Source organism: Sinocyclocheilus grahami, unplaced genomic scaffold, assembly GCF_001515645.1.
Source record: "Sinocyclocheilus grahami isolate Dianchi unplaced genomic scaffold, SAMN03320097.WGS_v1.1 scaffold178.1, whole genome shotgun sequence".
NCBI classification, from domain to species: Eukaryota; Metazoa; Chordata; class Actinopteri; order Cypriniformes; family Cyprinidae; genus Sinocyclocheilus; species Sinocyclocheilus grahami.
This window is the reverse complement of record NW_015505357.1, coordinates 2,614,262-2,626,175: the sequence shown is the minus strand read 5'-3', so window position 1 is coordinate 2,626,175 and position 11,914 is coordinate 2,614,262. Positions and strand designations below refer to the sequence as shown.

The following is an 11,914-nucleotide window of genomic DNA, read 5'->3' as shown; positions in this document are numbered from 1 at the left end:
GTCCCTCAGTGCCTTGGCCTGGTGCACTTGCAATCACGCCGTAGCGCGTAAGGCAGAGGCCTTTTCTTTTATTTATTTATTTTTTTTTTGCCAATGTGCATTGGCTCGTTTAGTTTACACTCGAAGTAGATTGGTCCCTCTAAGCGAGATCCCAATTTCGTCGGTCCTCCGACGTGACGTCGAGAGTGACCGACTGAAAGGGAACAGCATTTATTTGAAAAATAAATCTTTTATAATTATAAATGTCCTTATTGTCACTATTGATCAATTTAATGCATAATGCATGTATTAAGTAAAAAATATATAGCCTACACATATATATTTTAAATCTTATTTGCCCCACACGTTTGGATGGTTGTTTATAACGGTTTCAACAAAACATTAAACAGAATTTTTTTTTTCAACATTGTTAATAAGAAATGTTGCTTGAGCAACAAATCAGCATATTAAAATATTTTTAAAGGATCGTGTGACACTGAAGACTTGGGTAATATTGAAAATGTAGCTTTGTCAACACAAAAATAAATTGCATTTTAAAATGTATTAAAATAGAAAGGAGTTCTTTTAAATTGTAAACATATTTCACAATATTACTGCATTTACTGTATTTTTGATCAAATAAATGCACCTTCGGCAACCTTAAGAGACCTTTTTCAAACACATACACACACACACACACACACACACACAAATTAATTATTGCAGACTTTTGACCAGTAGTGTATTGTTCATCTGAGAAGAAACATCTGAGACAAAGTTGATAATATAATAAAATATTACTGATCTATGAAAGGGAAACGTCTGAGTGCTAAGATTGTCCTCTCCTTCATCCCGGAGTAACCTGAGGTTAAGTGTCTTAATCAGGGATACATTATTTCATAACTCATTGCTTAAACCAGTGACCTTATGTTCACCAGTCCCTAGCTTTCACTACTATGGCGCACCACCCTTACATAAACAACTGGACAGCGAGATAAAACTTACAAGTGCGCACGTTTCCTGTTTGTGATATTTTCTGCTTCCTGTTATTTCCTGTTTGTTGAATGTGTTGTTTTGGTTTACATAACATGAAACACTAAAACAGACAGCATTCGTGCACATTCGCACCACACAAAAGCACATTCAGGCACCTGTTTTGAATTACCATTGAGAAGGCTAATCATCTTTTTCTTCCTCCTTTTCATTTCTTTCAGAGTCTCTGGGGTTTTGAGAAGGGATTGCCTCATAGCGTGTATGTTCTGCCTCCTTCTTCAGCCACGCCTGTGAGAACACAGAAGACAACATGTGAATGTTCCTGCACTCAACGGCTCCACAAGAGGACAAACAGATCCTCTCTGTGGCCGTGGGCCATGGCTTAGGCACCGTTCAGGCATCATGAGGCACAGCGGGTGGTGTGTAAATGGTCAGACACTTGACCTACTGTGACCTTGTTTATTTTTCAGTCCATGGGGGCAAGCGGGGGGATGGTTTACACAAACTGCCACAATGTTACTAGCATTCCACATGGAATGCTCATACACTCTTAAAAATAAAGGTGCTTCACGATGCCATAGAAGAACCTTTTTGTCTAAATGGTTCCATAAAGAACCTTTAACATCTGAAGAACCTTTCTGTTTGACAAAAGGTTCTTTGTGGCGAAAGAAGGTTCTTCAGATTATAAAAAGGTAAGAAAGAGATGGTTCTTTAAAGAACTTTTGACTGAATGGTTCTTTGTGGAACCAAAAATGGTTCTTCTATGGCATCGCTTGAAGAACCTTTTGAAGCACCTTTATTTTTTTACTTTTAAGAGTATAGGGCTGAACGATTAATTGCATTTGCGATAATATCGCGATAAGAAATAACGCGATTTTTCAATCGCAGAGGCTGCGATTACACGTGAAAGAGGTGTGTTCGACTTGAAGATCAGATCGGTGTATGACATCAAAGTACGGCGAGAGAAAGCATAAGGAGACGTCCGCGCTCTCTTATAGCTCTCGCAGTACTTTGATGACACAGACCCATCGGTCTAAGCAGCGCTGCTTCAAGTCGAGCGCAGGCCATCAGCAGAAAAAGAAAAGAAATAAAACGGTAAACAGCCAAAGGACGTAACTTAGAATGGGAGATGGATCGGTTTGTGAAAGGGAAGAGAAAAGCCATAGATGAAGTCGCACAGACCCAGGCAGGTGCTGGTCATTCAAAAGCTAAATGCAGAAAATATGACGAGGCATATCTTGCTCTCGGCTTCACTATGCTACAGTTGTCACGTTGCGCCGCAACAGCTCTTCACTGGATGCGGCAAAGTGACCGTTGCAAATCATTTTAACTTTGTGTCAGTACGTCATCGATAGAACAAGGCATCAGTGTAACGAATCAGCTCATGTGAAATATGAATAATTAACCAATAAAACCAGTGATATCATGATTAGTTGTCATGGTGACCAAGGGGGGGGATGGTGTTCAGCAGAAATCCTGGCATCCAGTTTATTGAGTGAGGGGACTGTGACGATTTGTTAATCTAATGAATAATTGATTTGTTAAATCAAATAAAAATTAGTGTGTCAGATTGGTCGAGACGCTACATCAGTTTATGTCGGGTTTTGTCTTGTCGCATCGCATTCAGTGTACACAGCGTCACTGAATATAGTGGTTTCTACTGTATTTTGCCGCTCGCGTCCGGTGTAGACACGGTGTTTAATGTCGTTGGTGAGGAGGAAAGCCTGTGTGTGTCCTATGCCTTAGAAAACCCACAAAAAATAAATAACAGCGAGAGAATAATAAGTTATTCTCTCTATGCGATTTTTCAGTGTTTAAAGTGATGCAGGTGTTTTTTTCCCTGTAGGTTTTTTTAATTAAAAAAGTATAAATTTTTCATAATGTTTAGTGAAATTATTTGGTAGTCTGAGGTGGGATGGGGATTTGGGAAAGGGGGCAGATTTTTTTTTATAGGTTTAAAGGGGGGCGCGACCAAAAAAGTTTGAGAACCACTGGTCTAAAGTAGTGTGGTAAAGCAACAGATTTGTTTTTATATTTCTGCAATCTACTTTAGTTTGTGTGATTTGTTACTGACTTTCATATTAATGTTTACACCAGGCTTATTTAAACATAATTATTACATGCTTACAAGGTTGGAAGTTCAACAAATCAGTCAATGTACTGTGATTGTAGTTGTTAAATAAAAATGTCATTCATATCAATTCATGCATCACCTAATTTCATCATAACGTATAGGCCTGGCCTAGAGAAAAGAACATTTATATTTAATATATCTAATAGTGTGTTGAGCATACTATACAATTATTTATAGCTTGTCTTTTTTGAATAATACAGAACATAAAGAGCTTTAAAAAAATAATTGCATATTAAATCGCAATCGCAATATTGGTAAAAAAATCGCAATTAGATTATTTTCCAAAATCGTTCAGCCCTATATGCTCATACATAAGTAATAAGGCTGGGTGCAGCTAAAATAATTGTTTCTAAATATAATGATATTTGATCATACTGTGTATATATACACTACTGTTCCAAAGCTTGAGGTCGATCATTTTTTAAATGTTTTTGAGGTCTCATACGCTTACCCAAATCTGCACCTTTGTATATTTTATAGTTGAATTTTCAGTATCTCTTACACAAGTCTTCAGTGTCACACGATCCTTCAGAAATAATTCTAGTATGCCGATTTGGTGCTCAATTATTATCAAGAATCATTTTTTGTTATTATCAATGTTGAAAACAGTTGTGCTGCTCTGTAACCAAAACTTGATCATTTTTTTCACAATTCTTTGATGCAAAGAAAATTCAAAAGACTGTATGTTGTTAATTTACGAATGTTAAGTATTTATATATTTGACCAAACAATCTTTAAATTCAAAACATTTAAAACGGGAAGTAGAATAAAGTAAAAAATATGATTAAAAATGATAAAAAGGCATGTTTTGACAAATAAAATTTCACTAAATTAATACAAGGAAAAATTATTATTTAATTGTAGTTATTTACAGGTACCAAAATAACAAGACACATTAAAAACAGCAATATTTACCTACATATTTTTTTGTTTGTTTCCACAAACACATTTTGGGAAACTTTTAAGCAATTGATGCAGTCAAATCTTTGAATCAGATTCATCAAAATGGGCAGTTAGAAAATTTGAACTGGTTCATGTAAATATCACCATGCTATAATACTGTTATATCATTGTATGCATTCAATACATCACTCAGTCCTAGTAGCAAATTCTACCATACTGTCAAAAGCCAAAGTATGAACTCAATTAATGTAGCATCTGCACTCTGGACATGTTTCTAGCTTTGTGTGGATGTTTTTCACCTCTAGTTGAAGAGAGTGTTGAGCTTCCCCTGACTCCAATAAGGAAGTGGGGAAGGGCGGAGAAATTTGCGGCTGTGAGACTGCGGTTTGCATGCAGTGACGCTTCTGTTAAGCTGTTGTGCATCTGTCCAGTGTTCATAATTCATAATTACTTTGTTAGGTGGGGATGAGTGATTTGGTTCAGACAATAGAACCAGGGCGTCCAAACCTGTTCCTGTAAGGCCACTGTTTTGCATTGGTTTCTGACCCGTAATTAACCTCACCTGAACCACTTCAGGTCTTCAGACTCACTAGAAACTTCCGGGCTAGAGTGCTGTTGCTGGTTGGAGCTAAACTCTGCAGGATGTTGGCCCATAGGAGCAGGACTGGACATCTGATCTTTCCTGTTCATAGCACAAATATTGTGGGATAACTTGCATATCGAAGTTTAATACTTTGGATTAAAGGTTTGTACAAATCGAAGCATCAGCAACAAATAGCGCATGTGAAATAATAAGACCCTTTAATCTTTAAATGGCTGCAAATTAATTTGTGAAGCTAAATTGCAGATTAATGAGCACAGCTGAGCCCAAATTGTTATTAAATGGCAACATAACTTACACTGGCTCATCTTCTCGACAACTGTCATGACAAAAGCTTTTGAAATCTATAAATACACTAAAACGACACATGCATAATGGCCTCTAAATTCCTCCTTTGTGTGTCCAAACAAAAATGAAGAGCCTGTTCAAACAAGCAGTGAGCGGACTGACCAAGACCAGGCCAGTGCTCATGTCTGATGCCAAATGTGACATTGATATCATCAATGGGTACTTAAAAAAAGAAGGAAACAAACAAATGACAAGCCAAAATGAAACACAGCGACAAGCAGCTGTTGAGTAATACGTGGAATTATGGGAGATTACTGGAGCCGCTGAATGCATCTATCAAGCACATTCAGGAGGTTAGAATTGAGTTCCCATCTGAAAATAGGCAGATGCCGAGGAGCTCACAGGAATCTGGATTGCATTCCTGTAGAATGAATGAGACTGGAGTCACTTTGGCCAGGAAAAGCAAAGCAGGAAACAATACAGGGAGCCCCTGTTCTGCACAGTGTGATGGCCAACACTCCCTGCTTCCTTTCCAACTATTGCCTGCTTCCTGTCTTATGTTGGTGTGTGTGTATTTGTGAGTGTGTGTGGATATCTGACCTCCTGTCATTGAACTAAATCAATGTGGACATCACTGTGGGAGATGACCCTCAAGATCCTTGTCCAGGTCAGAGAAACGGTCCCACGCTCATTCCGTTGCACTGATGCCGTTATTCTTTTGTCTGGTATTAAAGGGATAGTTCATCCAAAAATGAAAATTCTGTCATCATGTCATCATGTCGTTCCAAATGACTTTCTTCTGTGGAACATATACTGGGGTTTTGGACATTTTTCACAATATCTTTTTTTTGTGTTCCACAGAAGAAAGAAAGTCTTACAGGTTTGAAATGACTAAAAAGGATGAGTAAATGATATTTTCTAGATAAACTATCCCTTTAAAGGTTTAGTTCACCCAAAAATGAAAATTCTGTCATTAATTACTCACCCTCATGTCGTTCCAAACCCATAAGTCCTTTGTTCATCTTCGGAACACAAATTAATTTAATACATTTTTGATCAAATCTGGGAGCTTCAGAATGCCAGCTCCTGCGTCATATGGCGAAAACTGTCACAGAAGAGGAGATTTGTGGAATAAAGTCATTTTCTTTGTGCACTAAAATATTTTTGTAGCATCATTTCTTGGCCTTGAACGTGGTAGTTCCTTTGCTATCTATGGAGGGTCAGAAAGCTCTCGGATTTAATAAAAAATATCTTAATTTGTGTTGCGAAGATGAATGAAGGTCTTACAGGTTTGGAACAACATGAAGGTGAGTAATTAATGACAGAGTTTTCGTTTTTGGGTGAACTATCCCTTTAAGTGAGAATTCCACATACCTGTTTGAATTTCCGTGTTTTATTAGTGTGGTTTTGTACTCTGGCTAACTTCAAGACACACGGAAAAGGAGACAGACCCTGAAACAACATACTGCAAACCAGAGATGGACAGACAGAGGGCACTTTTCTATGTGGAAAAAAAACCTGACTGAGAATCACGGAGGAAACTGATTTTAGTGGAAAAGTACTGTGGCAGATTGAGATACGGTTGTTTTATTTGAACTGCGTTTGTGATGCATCTGTACTGGTTTTATTTCTGGAGTCTATTAAGATCAATCCAGTGAGAGGGCATCCAGATGGAATCCATTATTACTTCCTGGCAGTTCCATCCCTAAATTGATTGTATCGTATATTTTGGGAAAGTGGGGCTTTTCATTTGTAGATCATTGTAGATCATTTACAGTGATCTAACCAGTCTACTTTAAACAAACTCTTAAAGGTGAAATATGTTTTTTTTTTTTTATCCTTGTCCCAGTTTAAAGTGCAGAGACTGTATTCGTAGGCTGATTCCTCAAAAAGTGTATAAATTTTGGCTCTGTAGTGCTATCAAACATTGCTTGAGCACAGTAACGTTGGCTTAACCAATCATGAGTTTGGGGCGGGACTGTTTGTTTGACTGACCAGTGGTAAACGTGGAGCGGGGTTCTAATTGCTGCCGCTCATCTTTAATATAAAAAATAGTTACATGCTGCAATTTTGAAGCAGTTGAGATTTATCTCCCACAATAATCCTATTTTTTATATGCTTTATAAAATATTTTTATATTATATTATACTTTATTAAAAAGTATATAAACATTTTTATATACTTTACTATTAATAATAATAGCTTTATGATGCATGTTGCGTTAACTACACTACCACAAAACTTGGGGTTAGTAAGATTTTTTTCAAAGAAAGTAATATTTTTATTTAGAAAGGGTGCATTAATTTGATCAAAATTGACAGTAAATGCATTTATAACACTGTTCATTTAAACTTTCTATTCGGCAAAAAATTATTTAAAAAATGTATCACGGTTTCCACAAAAATATTAGGCAGCACAACATTTTTCAGCATTGATAATCAGCATATTTTCTGGAGGATCATTTGACACCGAAGACTGGAGTAATGGCTGCTGAAAATTCAGTATTGCCATTACAGGATAATACAGATTGCAATCAAAGTGGATAATACAAAACATATTATTTTTTTTATTTATTTTTGGCGTTTTTGCCTTTTATTGATAGGATAGTAGTGAGACAGGAAGCGAAGTGGGAGAGAGAGGGGGGGATGGGATCGGGAAAGGTTCACGTAATATTTCATAATATTACTGTTTTTACTGTATCTTTAAATATTAATGCAGCATTTGTTAGCATAATAAGACTTTATTCATGTGCTGAAATTTACCTTGACCATTATATTTCTGTATGGCTGCTCTATAAATATTTGATGATATACTTTATAAGGAGTCTTATTGTTTGTGCAAAATACCAAATATAAAGGCAACAGAACTTCAGTTTGGCTTTCCAACATTTTGTCTGGGCCGGTTAAATCACTTCAGGCCAAGGCTGCTCGATGACGAAATGGACAAATGTGCAAAAGCAGAAAGACATGTGCCTTTGCGTAACAACTCTTGTACCTTTTTAATCTCTCTTGACAACAAGAACTCAGCCTAAACTGATTTTTATAGTGATTGTGGTTGAAACTGATAACGTGCCGGTAATTGTCACCAGCAACCAATAGATAACACAGACCACTTACAACCGGTTGGTTTGTCTCTAATCACTTTAAAGTTATCAGGCTAAATTGTTCATGAACTGCAGTAAAAACTTAAGAACACAAAGCTCTGTGTTTCTTGCTCTCCTTCCAAATCCCCCTTCATTTGTTCTAAACTCCTCCCTCGTTTCTTCTCTCCTTTTCTTTCCTTATAGCCTGTTGTCCAAGCTGAGTGTGTGCAGATGTTTGACTTTAGCAGTTATTTCAAGAGGGAGGACTCTCCATGTGCTAATAAAACATCCTCGCCACACCCAACAGAAAGCGTAACCTCAACAGTATGGGAAACAAAACATACAACTGACATTCAGTGGAGTAAAGAAACAAGAATGTGAAAAAATGGACAATTCGCATCTTACAGATGTGTCTGTACATCTGCTTTTGCACACACAGAGGTCTACAGTGGCTGTAAAATGCATGGATACTTAAGGTACACGTAAAAATGCACAAAATATACTTCACTTCATTGCATTATAACCAAATATCAGCAATGTTTTTATTTTAAAAAAACGTGAACAAGATTTGTTAAAGAGTGATTTGTTTAAAAAAAAAGAACCAGTTGCAACAAAATATATTTGTTGATAAAAAAGAGAAAATAACCAATTTAAAGTACAATTTGTTAATAAAAATATTAGTTAAAAAAGGAACTGGTACAAAAGAATGATCTAGCCAAAAAAAGAAGCAGTTCAAGAGAGTGATTTGTATAGAACTGATCTGATTCAAAAGAATGATTTGTTAAAGGGTTAGTTCACCCAAGAATTTGAAAATGTAAACTGTAAAGTTACGAAGCTACAAGAATACGCGTGTCCACAAGTGATGCAGTAGAGACGAAAATGTGGAATAAAGTCATTATTTTAGTTTTCTTTGCGCAAAAAAGTATTCTCATAGCTTCGTAACTTTACAGTTGAACCACTGATGTCACACGGACTACTTTGTCGATCATCTTGGTACTTTTCTGGACCTTGAACGTGGGAGTTACCTTGCTGTCTATGGAAGGTCAGAGAGCCCTCATATTATCTTAAATTGTGTTCCGAAGATGAACGAAGGTCTTACGTGTTTCAAACAACACGAGGTGAGTAATTAATGACAGAATTTGCATTTTTTGGGTGTACTAACCCTTTAAGAGTAAACAGGAACTACCAGGAATTTAAGGAATTAAGGGAAAAAAAGAGGTTCAGAAGAATTTTGATTGATACTGATTCATACGATGACATTTTAGTGCTACATAAATAAAAAAATAAGTTTACGAGAATAAAGTCAAAATATTTTGAGAATAAAGTCATGACAGATCACTGTGTTGGCCTCGATTTAAGTGGCATGTGAATCAATCATCTTTTCAATTACAATGAGACATTCGTTTAATTAAATTATAGTTTTTTTCATGCCTTCTGTTCCTTTATATTGTGCTATAACTTGTAATAAAGACGAAAACACATTTATAATTTGTATTTTGTGATACAACTGACAGAATTTGAAAGCTGAGCTGTGTTATATTAAAAGCAACAAAGCACGAAGCTTATTGTGCTACAAATAATGAATGGATTTGAAGATGTGAAATATTATTTCCAATAATTTATTTTACCATGAATAAAACAGCTTGTGAATAATCACTTCGTTATTTACCTCAGAAAAGACAACAAAATAACTTAGAGTTGGAGCCCACTTCAACCTTTAGAATGTTTTATTGCTTTTTTAAATTAAATATATGTGAAGAATGAAAAGTTGGACGCCACAGACATATTTTTGTGGAGTAGGTGGTGAAATTTTCACATACATTTTTGTTATTCATGCAATTTACTGGCCTTGCTATGACTTTATTCTTAAAATATTGACTTCAATCTCATATTGCTACGACTTTATTCTCAAAATATTACGATTTATGACATTATTCTCAAAATATTATGACTTTAATCTCATATTGCTACAACTTTTTCTCAAAAGATTACAACTTTAATCTCATATGGCTACGACTTTATTCTCAAAAAAAGAACCAGTTCAAGAATATTATTTAAAAAAAAGAATCAGTATAAAAAAACAACATCTAGTAGTTCCAAAGAGTTATCTTGTTTAAAAAAAAAACATGTTCAAAAGAAAGATTTGGTGAAAAGAACCATTTTAGAAGAATTTGTAAAAAAAAAAAAAAAAAGGAATCTTTACAAAAAGGATTGTTCAAAAAAGAACATGTTCAAAAGAATGATTTTTTCACAAATTGGACTGATTTGGTTTGTACATGGTCCAGTTGTAGCTCAGCAGCTAGTAAATACATATGGCTTCAGAAGACTTTTAATATAGTGCACAAGTCGTTTGAACTACTTGTATGGTACATTTCCACATGAGAGATGGAAAGAAACTGTGCAGATAAAAAGACAAACGCATATTACAAAAGTCTGCTTAAGCACACAAATTCTCTCATCATTGATGCCAGTTCTCTCTGTACTAACGTGGTTCTGGGAGCCAAAGCAGTCCATTTATCAGTCATGTTCTGGCTCTGATGTGGGTTTTAACCACATCCTTCATTTCATCATCTTCTCATCTCTCTCTCACTCACTTGCTCTAAGCTCGTTCTGTCTTTAGCTGATTGAAGAGGACAGAACACACCACATGACCAGTCCTAATTGGTGCTGATTGGGCGGCTTGGCAGCTCTTGAAGTGATTTATTGTGGACTTTAATCCTTGTGAAATTATCAAATCTCCTTCAGACATCAATATAACCCTTAAAGTGAGACCTAGGGGGAGATATCAAGAAGAATAAAGCATAATTCCTAACCCTTTAAGTGCAGTCATTTCGTAGCTTAATACTTCTCGCCCAAACCCGCTTCCCACAATGCCGTTCTTACACATACGGATGTTATTCTTGGTTTTCAGTTCGATCTCTGTCGTTCTCTCTCTCCCCATATGGTCTGATACCATAAATCAGACTGAGGCCTGTCTGCAAAATGAGCGCGAGACAATACTTGGAAGAGAACTGAGAAAAAGCAAACAGGGATTTTGCATTGTAAATTCAATCGTTTTTGTGTGAGCCTGAAATGACATGCAGTTGTAAAGCATGTCTGGGTTATGGAGTCTATTTTCACTGTAAATCTTTTGAAGCATGTTTATGTGTAGTGTTAGTGTTGGAGAAAGCTGGAACAGAGTGAAATGGGTTTTGCCTGCAAAGGCTTGTGAGATCGATCCATTATGGAGAGCACATGCTTCTCATTATATCTGCTATCAGAATCATATCTAAACTGAGGTCATGCAGTTGGACTGTCATGTTTTAGTTTGACGGATTTCTCACACAAGCATTTCGCTTGTGATAGATACCTTGGAAAGGTTATTCAACACAGTAATCTGATAAATAATAGAGTTCACTATCTGTATGAACTCATGAAAATGACTTGTGTTTAGCCTTCTATCTATCATTTTAATCACAGTGTTTGCAAGGCAAGGTAATCCTCAAGCATTATCATTTTCATCTTCTCTACAATTTTCTGCAATTAATTCAGCATGAACAAACAGACTTTTTGTTTTGCAACTTTACTTTCAAAGAAATGAAGAAATCTCTTGTTCACCATGAATATAATCAACAGCAATGAGGTCACTGAAATATTTGCGTACTTGTGATCAGTGTTTCTTCTTGCATTTATTTACATATTAAACTGTCTGTTTTCTTTTTTTCTCATATCTATATGGCAGCATGCAAAGATGGTGTCAGATTAGTGGGTGTTTTTGCATTCCAAAAACAAACTTTAACTTTAACACCAGGTGGGTGTGAGTATTGTTTGCCTCTGATATATTTGCTGTGGGCTTGAGCACAGACTCGCAGGTTCTATGCATCATATTTTTTTAAAATTTGTATTATTATTATTATTTTTGGTCCAGCCCATTTATCCTGCTGGTATACAGCAG

At 36.0% G+C, this 11,914-nt stretch overlaps 2 long non-coding RNA genes across 2 annotated transcripts in view; both read left to right on the top strand.

Annotated features, from left to right (window-relative positions):
- The window catches only part of LOC107594017 (uncharacterized), a 10,711-nt gene extending 2,443 nt beyond the window's left edge, over positions 1 to 8,268 (top strand). Inside the window, exons 2-3 of the long non-coding RNA XR_001610138.1 lie at positions 1,194 to 1,284; positions 8,185 to 8,268. This is a non-coding gene — a long non-coding RNA (uncharacterized lncRNA). The remainder of the gene's footprint in view (positions 1 to 1,193; positions 1,285 to 8,184) is intronic.
- LOC107594016 (uncharacterized) lies at positions 2,303 to 2,652 on the top strand. The gene is made up of 2 exons (XR_001610137.1): positions 2,303 to 2,341; positions 2,564 to 2,652. It is a non-coding gene; the product is annotated as an uncharacterized lncRNA (long non-coding RNA).
- Positions 8,269 to 11,914: the final 3,646 nt, after the last annotated feature.